At 37.2% G+C, this 12,928-nt stretch overlaps 1 protein-coding gene across 2 annotated transcripts in view; it reads left to right on the top strand.

Annotated features, from left to right (window-relative positions):
- chchd6a (coiled-coil-helix-coiled-coil-helix domain containing 6a) overlaps positions 1 to 12,928 on the top strand; it is a 78,892-nt gene that overhangs the window by 6,014 nt on the left and 59,950 nt on the right. The window lies entirely within an intron of this gene.

The following is a 12,928-nucleotide window of genomic DNA, read 5'->3' on the forward strand; positions in this document are numbered from 1 at the left end:
CGTCTCATTTCGTGCACTATATCGCTCTGTATTGCCGCAAAACTATGTTAGCACTTAGCTTAGCCCATGCATTAAATATGGGCCAAGCAGAGAAGCGACCAAACACTTCCACGTTTTCCCTATGTAAACACAGTTACTCGATTAGTGTAACTTGACCTGGGCTGGTGACACAAAATAAACCGTTGCGCTTTTCTAAGCGTTTAAAATTGATGACTATATTGTATGGCGGAATACCATAACAAGTGCTTTTGAGCACTTCGACTTGGCGCAATAATATCTTCACTCGTGAAAAGTCCTCTTACCGGCTCCCGCTTCCTCTCGTTGTATTGACGGAAATGTCAGAGGGAGAGGAAGCGGGAGCCGGTAAGAGGACTTTTCACGAGTGAAGATATTATTGCGCCAAGTCGAAGTGCTCAAAAGCACTTGTTATGGTATTCCGCCATACAATATAGTCATCAATTTTAAACGCTTAGAAAAGCGCAACGGTTTATTTTGTGTCACCAGCCCAGGTCAAGTTACACTACTCGAGTAACTGTGTTTACATAGGGAAAACGTGGAAGTGTTTGGTCGCTTCTCTGCTTGGCCCATATTTAGTGCATGGGCTAAGCTAAGTGCTAACATAGTTTTGCGGCAATACAGAGCGATATAGTGCACGCACTGAGACGAGAGAGGTATGTATCAACTCGTCTTAGTTAAGGGAATAACATAGTTTAATAAGAAAAACTGGTGGAGTATCCCTTTAAGGGACTTGAAAATGAGCAAAAAGGCAGTACATCAATCAAATGAATATAATGAATTTAATAAGGCAGAACTACTTATGTATTTAAAAAGGCAACTCATGAAATAGGGAACTTAGATACATTGTTCATACAATTCTCAAGTGGATATATAATAGCATATCTATATATATGAATACAGGATTCATTTCTCCTCCTTGGTTATAATTCAGAGAGAGCCACAGTTCTGTGAACATTCCTTTGGGTCGTAAACGCTGTTATCTAAGAACACCAGTGATGTTAGTTTTGGTCTCTTTTCACTCCAAAGATGGAAAACATAGTAAACTATATTTTACTGGATATTACTGTACGTATTCTGATTGATCACACCGAAAGCATTCTGGAGGTGTCCAGAACTATGTGTACAAGTTATGGGAATAGACACTTATATTTAAAATGCATAATGAAGGTATTTATAATTCACTTTAAGCTACGATAAAATCATAGTCATTCCAATGTGACATGGGCAAATGGACACACATAAAAACACATTGAATATATCTGGTTAAATGTCTTTTAAAGAAAAGAAGTTTCTTTTCGCTTTGGAATCCACTTCCTTTGGGACATTCCGATCAGTCATAAAATGTCTTGTAATCGGACACCACGCTCTGTCCTGAGTGTGGTCTTCACTGGTGGGGGAATGTGTGTGTGTGTGTGTGTTTGGGTTAATTTACATTCAGAGATTTTTGGTCTTTAGCAGGATGTATTTAGTTATTCAGATTCACCCACCTAGCCCAGTCCTTACATTAACATGCATTAAATATTGAAGAACATTACAAATTGTAATGAATATGTAATATGGTGCATATATTTAGCAAAATGCTCCTCTCTAGAGTTAATTTTTCTAGGTGACTAATGAGTTTATGGTCACTGGATATGGTTTTTCTGCGGTAAATGTGACGTTACATGACATTGTTTACAAGCTGTTTCACTGACGTCCTTCCACGGTTGAAACACTGATTAAGCGATTCCATATGACAATACTGATTTCGATAAGTTGTACTGTATCTTTTAACTAACTTTTAGATGCTCATTCATGTTTATTTCATGCTGTAACTGGTATTATAAAGGCGGAAGAGAAGATCATGTGCTTCTCTTGAGTTGAGCTTGCAAGAACGATCTCACGCCACAGCGGTATTTATGTTTTTGAATTTCATAAGAAAATGGACGTAATTTGAAATCTGAGACTTTGTTTCATATCAATAGTAACAAAGCACAAAGATTATTGCGTTTATTGGATGGGATGCACGCTACAATGTTCCATTCATTCATCAATTGAAAACAGGATGATTAGCCTAATCGATTCTTGGGATTTAAGAATCGATATCGGTTCATAAAAATGATAATCGATTAAAATCGAGAAATCAAATTTTTTTTTACCCAGCCCTAGTAAATACTGTACAGAATGTTGGATTTTTCTTTCAGTCATCGTACGATGTAGTGTAAGGAGTTGAATTTCAGGGCAGTTCGGTTGCAAACATATTATCGTAAAATTGTCTTGTGTATCATATTTCTGTGGTTTTTAGACATGGCACCATGGTGATATCTTTTTTTTACATGTACCATGGTAATGCCATGTTTTTATAAATAATAATGATTTTGAACAGTAGTACTAACAATAGTTGAACAGTAACACTACTAATATTAAAAAGTTTGGAATCATTAAAAACTTTTTTTTTAATGAAATTAATACTCTTATTCAGCAAGGATGCATTATATTGATCAAAAGTGACCAGAAAAGACATTTATAATGTTATAAAAGATGCTTTCTACAAATATATTGAGCAGCACAACTGTTTTCCGCATTGATAATAATAATAAAAAAATATCTTGGAGTAAATCAGCACATCAGAATTATTTCTGAAGGATCATGTGACACTGAAGATGATATGACACATAGTAATGATGAAAACTCTGCTTTGACAACACAGGAATAAATTACATTTTTAAATATATTATACAAAACAGTTATTTTAAATTTGAATAATATTTCACAATATTTCTGTTTTTACTGTTTTTTTTATCAAATAAATGCAGCCTTTGGTGAGCATATGAGCCTTAAAAAAAGTTTAAAAATCGCAAACTTTTGACCTGTATAGTTGATGCTAAGACTGGGTGATTATATAGAATATTCACAGTGTTTTTCAAAATTAAGCAATATCGGGCAATGCATTGATTTCAGTACACTTATCTATTCATTAAGGTTTCTAAAGACTGCAATCAGTTTTGTTTCACAATCCTTCCTTGACTGGATGTTTTAACAGCTCATTTAAACTAAATAGCAACAGTGAATAAATATTTTCAATGAATCATATCAAAACTCTGATTTAACAATTTGTTTGTCATCACTCAAGTATTGTGGTATAATATCTTTTTTTTTTTTTGCATTCAATAACTCTAATTTTAAAACAGATTCTAAATTCTGATTGGATAACCCTGATTTGAAACCAAATGAATGACTAAAAAAGGATATCCGAGATTGCAACAGCCATTTTATTTAAAAAAAAAAATCTATATTAATAAATATAATAAAAAAAAACTATGAATATATTAATTGAACTGTTAAATTGCTGTTGCAGCTGTTTTATAAATGCCAAAAGCAACTTAACTCTAGATTTTTACAATCACTGTCATTTTAACATCACTTTAACATGAAGCTTTTTTTGGCTGATTGCTTTCTTAGCTTTATCAAACATTTATCTGTGTTCAAATTGCCAAACTAGTTCAGAGTTCTACAGTAAATAAATATACTTTAAAAAAAGGGGAATATTAATTACTTGTATTCTTATCTCCCCTAATTTTCCAGTTTGAAAGTTTTTCTTTTAAATAAAGTCCCGCAGGCGAGGAATACTCAACCTGGTCAAGTCCCGGTCTGAGAAACACACTGCTGCTCTCTTGACACGGGTGAAATTGGCTTCTTTGAATTCCACTCAGTTTTTTTCCTTTGTCCCGTCTTCCACTTATTCTCATCCACTTATTCAGGTCCTTTAGGGATTGTGTCCCTCATTCTTAGGCCCCTGGAGGGGCCACCCTATCAAATCTATAAGAGTTACGCATCACACGTGCCGTGTTCTAGCAGACATTGGACTGAAAAACTGTGTGTGTGATGTTATACATGTCAGCCCATACCCGAGGATCCTGTGGTACGTGTCTTGTTGGTGTGTCTTATCTGAGCTCTGACATGTTCTGGACACTTAATAGAAAAGCTTCCCCTGGGCTCAAGCTTTGAAGAGTAGACGTGTGTGTGTGTGTGTGGACGTAGGTTGTGAAGGTAATTATAGCTGAATCCTCCTATTCATCCCTGAACATCTCTCTCTCTCTCTCTCTGAACCTCAGTGTCTTATTAAGAGATGTGTGAACATGCCCAGATGTCACCACAACCCTCAGCTGAGATTCTGATGTTTGTGTGAAGTTCAGTATCGATCTGTTCTTTTTTAAACCAGTGGTTCTAAACGAGTTTTGCTTCACAACACTGCTATTTGTTTTATTATTATCTACCGCGCTGGTCAGAATTATTTGCCCCTATATCATTTGTAAATATGATCAAAGATGGCTGTAAAAAGTAAATCTGCACTGTTTATACTTTTGATATTTTATTTAAAGAAATCAAAAATCAAACCTTTTATTGAAGTAAAAGAATTGAAAGTGGGGGGGAAATCAATCACATTATGAAATAAATGATTTTCTCCAAAACACATTGGGAACAATTATCTGCCCTCCTTTTATTAAATACTTTTTTCAACCTCCTTTTTCCAAGATAACAGCTCTGAGTTTTCTTCTATAATGCCTGATGAGAACACCTGACAAGAGATCAGAGACCATTCCTTCATACAGAATCTCTCCAGATCCTGCAGACATCAGGATCTGGACATCAGTGCTGCTTCTCTTCAGTTCAGATGCTTGCTTTAGTGCTCAGTGACTCATTTCAGGTTCTCTCCTGCCATGTGAAAGCCGAAAAGCCTATTTATTTAGCTTTTCTACTAATGCACTATTTTACGGTTAGTGGCAATTTATTATTTCCATTTAGCACTGTTTCCTTTCTCTTCGGATTTATAGCCCTAAAAGAACAATCCTGCGACCCATCAGTTGAGAACCAAGCCGCATGCAGCGGCGCTGTGTGATGTAGATGTAATGGGAAGTCTTATCATTAATCAGAATGAAGCTGTGACATGGCGACTCCTCTCTGTTCTGCTGGTGTGTTTCAGAGCGCAACATCAAGGTCTGCTCCTCTAAATATTCATGATTATCAATAATGTCCTGTTCGCTGGAGACCTCTCTTGTTAAACACGGCATGAGTCATGGTGAGATATCAGATCCTTTGTTATGTGTTTCTTGGAAAAGGATGTTAAAATATTGAAATGAAAGTGTTATCGTAATAAATATTAGAAGTGTGTGACAGCAGAAATACACCATGATTTGGTGTCTGTTGGAAAGTTGAAATGAGTGGCAGTAGTGATGGCAGTTAGTGTTGTCAGTTGTTATAGGATATGATTGATCAACACCAGGCACTTCAATGGGATTTTTCGTGTGAGTTATTGGTAAAGTTGCAGCTGTTGTTCTGGCTTATTTGAGCATGTGTAGTGTACAAATTTGAAGCGGTTTAGTTAACAAACAGTCACAGTGCTCATTTTCAATTGTTCATTGCCTGGGAATATTACACTATTTACACAGAGTGTAAACATTTACATTCGACATTGCCTTAAAATTAAAACAACGTATCGTATTCCTATAAACCTATTCCTTATGGCAGGCTTGTTATGCTCTTGATGATAATAGCTTTGAGTTTAGAGAAGATAAAGCTTGCTCTCACAAGATTTATATCGCAACATTCCTGTGGAATCACTCATTGAATTTATCATCATCAATGTGAATGAGTTTTTTTTTAACCTAATTTTGTTCATACTCAGCCCAGCATTTATTTGATTTAAATAGTGATACGTTTTGATGTTGTTGCTTTTTTCATCTCACTGATCATGTTAATACTCTTCCGTTTGTAATACTTAATTGCCATTGGTTTAAAGTTTTTCGAATTTATTTTATTTTATTTTATTGAGTACGAATGAGTAACTGAGTAAGATTAGCTTTAAATTTGCCTCATCGTTTTGCCTTTTCATTACTCTAACTTTTGTCCTCTGTGTGAATACCTTTAGGTTCGTCGCGCTGTTTGTTCATCCCAAATGATTGGCGTAATTGTTATATTATTCGATTAATCGGAAAAATAATCTAGATTACTCGATTGAAAAAAAAACACATTAGTTCCAGCCCTACTTTTGACTGACTTTACTCACCTTTTTATATTTATACGTTTTATTCCCGCTCACAGTGTGAATATCTTTGCATTTGTAATGTTTTCACTTTGTATAATAAATCTATAAGCTTCCACTTGTAGTGCTTTCGTTGCATTTTTCCATTCAGTATTTGATAGCTGCTTCACATAAAGAATTGCTGTTCTGTTAAGACACTGTCTTACAGAAAGAGGGAGGCACAAAAATATTAAAATGTCACCTCCACCCCTGCACTCTCACTCAGACTACAGTAACACTCTTTCTGTGAAATACACGATTCACTGTCTGTTCATCCCTTGCCTGACTTCCTCCATCCATCTGCCAGAGTCTGTGGAGATGCCCTCCACGAGCTCTCACTGTACATGACAAGCCTTTACAAGATTAATCAGAAATAACGTAGAGAGAGGTGGTTAAAGGGAGAGAGAGTGGGGAGGATTGTGGGTAATTTCTCTGCTTTTAAACGCATTAATGCCTTTCCCTGGCCTGTTGGCGGGGAGAGGTGATAAGTTGCATTTGCATTTGGCACTCTCTTTCCACAGTTCCATTAAAAAGCTGGTCTCATTAACACCGCTTCCCGCTCGCCGCCGAGCTGCCCGCCTGCTCCTCTAGCTCAGTTGTTACTTATGCATGAGAGATGCTAAAATAATCGGAGTGCTTCTATGCCTGGCTTATCTCTTTGTGATAAGGACTCTGATCCTCTCGTATCTGATTTTGCGTCAGATATTTTTTTAAATCTGGTTTTTGAGTGTACCTGCGATGGTATGACATCATTGCACAAAGCTTCACACTTGCGTGTTAATGGAGGCTGTGGGGGCTCACTTCCTGTTGCTCACTATAATCAAGTTGAGCAGTGATTTGATTCAGTCCATTTATGGAATGATATCACCATAATCTATACATTTATACATTCTCCTGACCAATATTTTGGTGTCACCCTAGTACTTTCTTGGCATCTTTACATTGTGGTGTCTTTTCTTTGAAGATAATGCAGTGCATGTAGTGAAATGGCGTAAATTCAGTTGTTAGACACTAGATGGCGGAATAACTCTTCAACACAATGCCTTTGTCTTCATTTCTGCCAAATCTCAATACAACGCCCAAGAGGTCTTCAGTGCTAATTGCTAATGTAAAATGTGTGTTTCAGGAACACCATTACAGTATTTAAATTTGGAATAGCAGTCAATGTTTTTGTCTCCTAAAATGAGAAAACACGGTGTAGTTCTAATGGAAGCAGGACCGATTTAGAGCTTACCGGTGTTGATTGATTTGATGGACATGAGACTATTAACATGAGTAGCTTCATTATGTATGTATGTGTAGTTTAGAGTCATATTTATCTCTGAAATGAAAATGAACAGCATTAGAGCCATGATCTAGCAGTAAGTGCATACGTTCCAAACATGTGTATAGTGAAGTGACTGTGCATGTAGACCTCTGCCAGCAGAACCCATCTGTAAACTTTCTCCTCAGCTCAGGCCAGCGGGGGTTTTTGTCCACAATTAACTGGTTTAGTTTTCATTTCATTGAGCACCGTTTCACATTTTCGCCAGTCTCTCACCAGTTTCTCACCAAAATGTATGTTCTGCTGCACGATTGAAGTTTTCCTTTGCATAGTGTTTACATTTAAGTTTAAACTAAACAGTGTAACTTTTTCTGTTTTTTTTTTGGTTAACTACATTTTAGTGTTATGATGAGGAGGCTGTGATATCAGATTAGCAATGCTAGAACTGATTTGATATATATATATACTGTTTATGTATATATGTGTGTGAATGCTGAAATTATATACTGTATGTGTGTATAAACTTCAGCCTCATAACATACCTCATCACAGACATCAAGATTTCCCCCCATACCCAAGATAACAATAAGCACACGCCGCACTTTGTGAACAATTCAGTCCTTCGTTTATTTATTTACCTTCTTTTCATCTCCCCTTGCCGTGTAGTTTATCAGAGAAGCTCAGTGTGAGTAATCCGGTGCGGCGGGAGAGAGAAGAGAGCCGTTCTGGTAGCAAAGTCCTATCAGTAATTGTAATCTCAGGGCTGACATCTTCCTGCATGCAAAGCCATTAAGACTCCCGCGCTCTCTGAGCTCAAGCCAGGCCAGAGCTCAGGTAATTGCCAGCGGGGCCCGCGGCAGGCAGGTGGAGTGGATAGATTTTATCCCGTGCTCCCTTCGCAGTTTCTTCCGTTCTAGCGTCGCTGTTCGAGCAGGAGTCTGGGATAAGAGGGAATTAAGTGCAGGATTAGGTCTTGTGTTGTCTCTGTGTTTGTAAGTGTTTACTTATCACTCTGTCGGAAGGGCTTCTTTTTTTTTGAGTCTGGTTAGCGTCTTTGTGTAAGTTGAGAATGATTTCCTTGTTTCCATGTCAACCTCAAAACAGCAGTGTTTATGACACCCGTATGAAGAATTTATTTCAAACTTTTTTCCTTTTTGTGATTTACAAAATGGATCAATTATTTGTCGCGAGAGGCAGATTTGAATTGGAACAAAACAAAGACTGGATTCAATCCAGTATTTTCTGTGTGAGCACCTATGCTCAACATGAACATGAGCAGTTTAATAGAAAAGCTGAGTTTTTCTGTTTTTAGACTTTGTCAATGAAATAAATAGGAGACCGGTGGAGACACATAGTTTTGGCTGCATTCACCTGTGTTCACCGTGATCCCCAAGGCTCAGCATATCTGTAAAATGTGCTAGCCATTAGGCTACAACTGTGTTTTTTTTCAAGGCGAGCAAAATAGAAATAGAAAATTAGTTCGAAAGAGAAAGTTTCTGTTTTTTAATTTTTTTTTGTCACTTTAAGGCTACGTTCACACTGGAAGCCTTAGTGCTCAATTCTTATTTATTGCTCAGATTAGTTTTTTTTTTTTGTTGCTTTGCTGTATACATTAGTTTTTTAAATGTTGCCAGTATCAGATTTGAGTGTGAACTGATCATGGTCCCGAACTGACCCATTTGCGCAAAAGAACAATAACAAGACTGTGCGCAGCACGCTTCATACAGACGTAAACATGGCTGATATGCCACGGAAGCTGTGAATTTGTGCAATAAGGAGGATGAAGATGAGGGAAAAGCTTTGTCCCTCAAGTTTTGCTTGTGTAGAGCTGCCACTGTGATACTTAGACCTCACTGTCCCTCCACTGACTACCATCAAGGCTTTCTTCCATATTAACTGAGTGACCAAAGAACTACCGGTATGTAAAATTTTTGGAGTGACTCCCTCCAGCACATAATTGTGACGAATGTTGATCTAGAGTAACGCTAAAAGTTGCATGAATTCCAGTGACTGTTCAGACTGAGGTTGCATTGCAAAACATCCAACCTGTATCTGATTTAGTACCACATATGGAAGTGGGCCAAATCAGAATCAAAAACATCAGATTCCATGTGGTTTGTGCTGTTCACACTGTCATGATGAAAACCGATCTGTGTCACATGAGCAAAACAAATTGGATTTGCATCACTTTTGCATGCATTCTGAACGTCGTCTTATTGAATGCAATATTTAAAGGAGAAATTGGATTGAACTGGATTTAAACCTTAATTTCCCGTATGAGCACCTAAATGTGTTTGCACTACAATTGCTAACCTCTAGCCCACTGACTTTTAATAGTTTTTATTGAACATTTGAATAGAAAAGTTTAATTTATAAATTTTTGGCACTTTTATTGACCTCAAAATTGTGTATGGAATTTTGCCTGCTTTTAGTCTCTCTTTTTTTATTACTGGCTGTAATAATCTGGCAAGAGATTAATTTTGGCTGCAATCAAACCTGTGTTTCCTGTATGATGACCAAGGCTCAACATGTCTGAAACATGTGTAAGCCACTAGGCCACAACTCCTTTTATTTCTCCAGGCTGCCTTTAATACAACTAAACAATTTTTTTTGTTTACCCTCCCCCAAAGGAGACAGGTCAATACATTATTTCAGCAGAGAGAGGAAATAGGATTGTAGCTGAATTTAAACATTAATTTCCCAAATGAGCACCAAAATGTGTTTGCACCACATGCGTTAGCCCACATCTCTGGCTTTATTTTACAGTTATTTTGAGTGTTTTAAAAGAAAATTTGAGCTCTATTTTTGGACTTTTTTGGGGATTTTTTTTTTTTTACCTCAAAATTTAAAAGGAGACAGCAGATTATTTTGGGAGAGAGAGAAGATTGAATTGGGACTAAACTCAAACCCACATTTCCCATATGAACTAGGCAACAACTTTTTAAAGATTTCCTTGAGCATTTAAAAAAAAAAAAGTGCAACAATGAAACATGATGGGGAACGATATAATTTAGGGGCAGGTGACCCCTGAAGGCCATCGGGATTATGATTGCTAGCTGAACGCTTTACCCGCCATTCAGTAAAGGAAGATGAGCTCATCAAATTTTTATACCTCGTGAGCACTTGACCGTTCTGGGCTGATTCCAGTGTCTCTCCCTCTGGTGCCAAACGAATCCCGACCCTCTGTCAAATAGTTCTTCTGGATTTGTCTTGTTGCTCTAATCTCTTTTCCCTCATGTCATCAATATCACGTTCAAGACCCTGCTCGAAAATGACATTGGCTCTCGCTGGCACGGTGGTCGGATCGGGCTCAGATAAGAGCTGTAACGTCGGCAGAGAAATTATTCATTGCAATGGCACGAGAGAAGCAAGTGGCCCTTCCTTCTCCTCCCCAGACGACCACAGCGGCTTGCACTCTGAGTAGTCAGTTTGAATATTAAGTGCTAATTTATTGCCTAGCCGGGAGCTACGTGTTAAATAAACGCAGACGAGTAAATAGGCGAGGAAAAGCGGGAGGGAAGCTGTGCCCAGATATCAGATGGCAACGCAGCACATCCAACCTAGAGGGGATGACGGAGTATAAACACACACCGCAGGACACAACAGATGCACTGTGAGTGTGTGTGTGTGTGTGTGTGTGAGTGTGAGTGTGTGTGTGCAAGAGACGGATCTGAGAATACGTGACAACCGAGTTTCAATCCCATAGCCTCCAAAACTTGAAATTAAATTAAATGAACCTGAATCAGTTTTTCAAATGACACAGGTTAATCAATAGCCGTATGGCAAGACCGTTATCTGCACGTTTCATACGGGGAGAGCATTTAATTGTGGATTATCATTACCAGAGGTGGTAATAAAAAGAAATGAGCAGTTTTAATTATGTCTTCGAACATGGTGTGGGACTGAAGGATTTTAACTTCTAAATCTCATTTTAGTTTTGACTGGAAACAGTGAATGCTGGAACTTTAAGTATAATTGAGAGCTCTGCTATAAGATGCTACAAAATGCAGTGGTTCTCAACTTTTCTGATTCCACAACAATAATCGAACTATAAAATATTCATAACCAGTGTATTATAATGAGATTATAACTAATTATGAAATTACGCATTATGTTAACGTAGCAGAAACGTCTAAGTAATATTTTAGCAATGTTTTGCAGATGATCATATGTAAACAAATATTACAGACCTAAAATGGGATCCATGACTTTAATTACATCAGTCTTGGATTGGTTTGATAATATTGATGATTGTGATTGTCTTGATGAAGGTGCAATAATTATTCATCAGTGTTAATATTAGTATTATGAGAATTATTGCACCTTCATCAAGACAGTGTTAATATTATACTATCATAATACTGTATTTATTATTATATGGGAACCACCAAATGTTGAAAGTTTTTGTATAACCGTGAACCCTGCTCTAAGATTCTATATTGCATTGGTTCTCAACCTTTTTGACTCCACTACTATTTTTATTTTGTGATTTAATGTATAAATTTTTTTATTGTATACACAAAGAAAACTTTATTTTTTTTCCCAGATAATTTTTTTTAAACAATCTGACTCATGGTTTACTCAAACAAATTATTTAAACATTTATCTGTAACATCTCTGTAACAATCTGAAGAGCAACTGTATCTAAACTTCATGCTAAAACTTTAGGTGTGATCAAGAATAATACGCTATAGTTGACGTAACGTGTTCAACAGCATTCAGTTCATCATTCCTCCAGTCTCTTCACTTCTTCTTGAGCGTACGGCCTGTCACTTTGCATCTATCCAGGCCTGGGTGCTGAGTTCCAGCCTAACGCACACGCATGCACCATTGTTTACGGTAAACCCAACTCCGAGCAGGGCTCATTTCTAGACTTATCAGTGTAATTCATGCTTGCCTGAGTATTATCAGCCTGCTCCAGATCCCAAACAGAGCGTTACATGAGTGCCGCACGCCCATCAGATTGGCTTTGTCAGCACAGAGAATTTAAAGAGGATAAATAAAGAAATGACAAGGCTTGTGTGCAGTCAGGAGGTGTGTGTGTGTGTGTGTGTGTGTGTGTGTGTGTGTGTGTGTGTGTGTCTCTCTCTCTCTCATCAGGCTTTGAGAGTTCTTTGAGACTGAGTGATGAGTTTGCCTTCATCAGACCAGCAGGGAGCAAACTCTTGATTCTTCAGCTAAGAGTTGACGTTCAGTCACTTTTAGGTCCTCAAGTCTGTTGTTTTAGGCTGTCTAGTCTGTTGGCGTCATGATAAAAACTTTAGTAGCTTTGTAAATGCCATTTTATATAAAAATCTACCAATAAATTATCATTTTTCTTTTTTATTAAAATGTATAGGACCGACACTAAAATCTTATTGGATGAGCTGCAATCAAAGGTGTTTAAAAATCGACAATATATTCATGCCTCTGCTCTGACCGCACATCAGTTAAAATCTATATTAATGTGCCAATTTATATTAATAGCCAACAGATAGGCTGACAAACTATATTACTTTGCAGAAGAAGTGTTTATTGTTATTAATACATCTCATTATTTATTAAACAATGGTGTGTTTTATCATATTGCTGTTTTGCCATTTTAG

Source organism: Siphateles boraxobius, unplaced genomic scaffold (genome assembly GCF_051911475.1).
Source record: "Siphateles boraxobius isolate OS27281-9 unplaced genomic scaffold, OSU_SipBor_1 77, whole genome shotgun sequence".
NCBI classification, from domain to species: Eukaryota; Metazoa; Chordata; class Actinopteri; order Cypriniformes; family Leuciscidae; genus Siphateles; species Siphateles boraxobius.